The sequence below is a fragment of the Zingiber officinale genome, chromosome 11B (genome assembly GCF_018446385.1).
Source record: "Zingiber officinale cultivar Zhangliang chromosome 11B, Zo_v1.1, whole genome shotgun sequence".
NCBI lineage: Eukaryota > Viridiplantae > Streptophyta > Magnoliopsida > Zingiberales > Zingiberaceae > Zingiber > Zingiber officinale.
In genome coordinates this window covers 66,575,782-66,578,966 of record NC_056007.1, presented here as the reverse complement: position 1 = coordinate 66,578,966, position 3,185 = coordinate 66,575,782, and the positions used below count along the sequence as shown (strand labels likewise).

Below are 3,185 nucleotides of genomic sequence, written 5' to 3'. Positions count from 1 at the left end.
TCAGCCCGTCGACCTAGCTGGACTTCGTACCAAACGTCTGGTCAGCCCGTCGACCCGTCGACCTAGCTGGGCTTCATGCCAGACATCAGGTCAGCCCATCGACCTGTCTGGGCTTCTTCTGCACACTCGATCAGAGTGTTAAATAATAATGAAACTAACTTAACCTATTTTGTCATTCATCAAAACTTGAGTTAGACCGTTAGTGCTAACCGCACCAACAATCTCTCCTTTTTTGATGCAATGACAACCTGGTTAAGTCAGGAGCCCAGAAGAGTTGATTGTGAGTTTTTGTTCGAGCTTCAGCCTCTACTCTCCTTATAAAGGAGGTTTGGGGTGCCTGGAACCTTCAGGGCGCCCTGATTATAATGTAGTCAAGCCAACCAGGGAGCTCCATGCGGCGAAATGACATTGAGGATAATTTTTTACCTCTGGGCTCCCGGATCCCTCCCGGGCGCCCGGACCCTCAGTTTTTAGCAGATTCCTTCCTGCAAGAAAATGTTAGTCCAGAGGCAAATATAAGATATATCCTGCAACACAGAGTATTAGCACAATTTAAAATTAAGCAGAATATTAATTAGATTCTGTCTCTCTGAGACCGAAATTTAGTCAAGATCTCGACTTAGAGTGCCGCAATGGTTCTAAGTCAGATCGGCGCCTAAGTTCCCTTCCCGAGAACGCTTCCTCACAGTCACTCCCCTCTAGTGACTTACCTTTACTTACCTATCAGACGTCCAGTCAGCCCTTCGACCTATCTGGGCTTCGTGCCAGCTATCCAATCAGCCCGTCGACCTAGCTGGACTTCGTGCCAAACGTCCGGTCAGCCCGTTGACCCGTTTAGACTTCGTGCCAGCTATCCGGTCGGTCCGTCGACCTAGTTGGGCTTCGTGCCAGACATCAGGTCAGTCCGTCGACATGTCTAGGCTTCTCCTGCACACTCGATCAGAGTGTTAGATAATAACGAAACTAACTTAACCTATTTTGTCATTCATCAAAACTTGAGTTAGCCCATTAGTGCTAACCGCACCAACAATCTCTCCCTTTACACTCTTGTCCATAAAAGAACCTCCAGCTGATGAATCTAACAAACACTTATCTGAGAAAGAAATTCCCCTATAGAATATGTGCAGGGTCAGCCATTTTTCCAAACCATTATGAGGGCACTGTCTTTGTAGACTCTTGAATCTATTTCATGCTTTAAATAATGATTCTCCATATGTCTGAGCAAAATTTGTGATGTAATTCCTCATATAAATCATTCTACTTGTAGGAAAAAATGATTCAGAAATTGCTTCTCCAATTGTTCCCAACTTGTGATGCTTTGAGTACGGAGAGAATATAATCAAGTCCTTGCTTTATCCTTAATACTGAAAGGAAATGCCATTAATCGAACTGCATCCGCCGAGACTCCTTCAAATTTCACCATATCACAAAGTTCTAGAAATGTCTCATGATGTAGATAAGGACTTTATGATATTTCTCCTCCAAATTTGTGACCTTGTATCATGAAAATTAACTCTGGGTCTAGTTAGAAACTTTCTGCTTCGATATGAGACTGCACAATGGGAGATAAAAATCTTGCAGAAATGGGTGAAGAGAAATCTCGTAAGGACTTGATTGACATGTTAGTGCTCATGGTATCTAAAAAAATTATGAGAAAAGAACAAAAATGAAGAATTAAAGACAAGAAATAAAATGCTATATGAAAAGAAAGAAAGAAAATGCAGAATTTAAATTGCAAGAAAGAAAGTGCATAATGAAAACAAGAAAGAAAATGCAAAGGAAAAAGAAAAATGTTTAGGGTAACTCATAGGCTAATCAACTAATGTTAATCGAAAATAGTCCTCGGCAACGGCGCCAAAAACTTATTATGAACCATAAGTGCACGGATTCGTTGTCAGTAATATATAAGATTGTCGAACCACAAGGACTGTTGATTAAGCACTAGAGATGTCACAAAGTAAGTTCTCTAGAAGGTTGAAAGTTGACTTTGGCGCTTGCAAACTAACGAGGGTGATTGAAGAGAGAAAGAGAAGGATGAGAGAATCGATCTTAGAGGGAATTGATCTTTAGGAAATAGATTCTAGGATTTTAGTTTCGTTGTGATGGAACCTAATGTATCATATTTTATCTTTTCCTAATTGTCAATCGACATGCATTCGCCGGAAGTTAAAGCTGCTATCCTTAAGCACTAAACGGAGAAGATCCCTGTGAAATCTTGTTACAATTAACCCCTATCACAAGGGCACCTCGGTAGATCACAAGAATACAAATCCAATCGGTATAATTAAGGATAGAGATAAGGGTTTAGTTCGGTCTCTTACTTCCTTATGGAGAAGTTGCCTCTTCTTTCTAGGGAGTATCCTAGATGTCCGTGAAAGGGTTATCCCTATTACTAAGGCCCCTCAGGTGTACGATATAAGATCCTTCTTTACGAAATTAGCAATTCCTATACAATCGATCAATATGACGAGATAATCTCAGCAAGTCTCATGCATATCAAATAGAAACAAAGCAAGCAAAATCATCCAATAACTAAAGGCATAAACATGAGTCTTACATCAAACCCTATCCAAAACTACTCCCTACCTCCATAGAAAAGGAGATCTACTCCATAGTGAGGGAAGAACAACCCCAATATATAAAGTAAAGCATACTTACAACCCTTGATGTGAGAAGAAGGGGAAGAAGAGATGCATGTCGAGGTTACCGATGTCTTGGTGATGCCTCCTCGCTCTGGAGATGGACAGAACATCAAGGGACGGTGGTGAATGAAGCTCTGGGGCTTCCCCTGAAGGGGAGAACCCTTTCCCGATGAGAGGGATGAAGTCCCGAACAAAAGATGCCCCAAGAATAGGGTTCTTGACCCTTTTATACCTCCTCCAAGCTGCCCAGGAAAACCAGGATTATAGGGGTCCGGTAAACCAAGTTATTCACCCATTAAACCAGGTTTTCTCATGATTTACCCTGAACCAAAGTTGTAGCTCTTGAAATTATCTTCAATCTGATGCTTGAATAGAGCCCTAGCTCCAACAAACCGAAAGTTATGGCGGTTCAAAGTTTGGTCTGCAGTTTGAGCAGAGGTCCAGTTGAACCCGAGGTTGGGAGGCACGACCGTGCCATTTAGCACAGGTAGACATGATTTCTCTCTATTGAATCTGAAGTAAAGTTGTAGATCTTGAAGTCAG

General features: G+C 41.8%; 1 non-coding gene across 1 annotated transcript; it reads left to right on the top strand.

Annotated features, from left to right (window-relative positions):
• Positions 1-1,143: 1,143 nt before the first annotated feature.
• Positions 1,144-1,249, top strand: LOC122035532. The gene has a single exon (XR_006127081.1). It is a non-coding gene; the product is annotated as a small nucleolar RNA R71 (small nucleolar RNA).
• Positions 1,250-3,185: the final 1,936 nt, after the last annotated feature.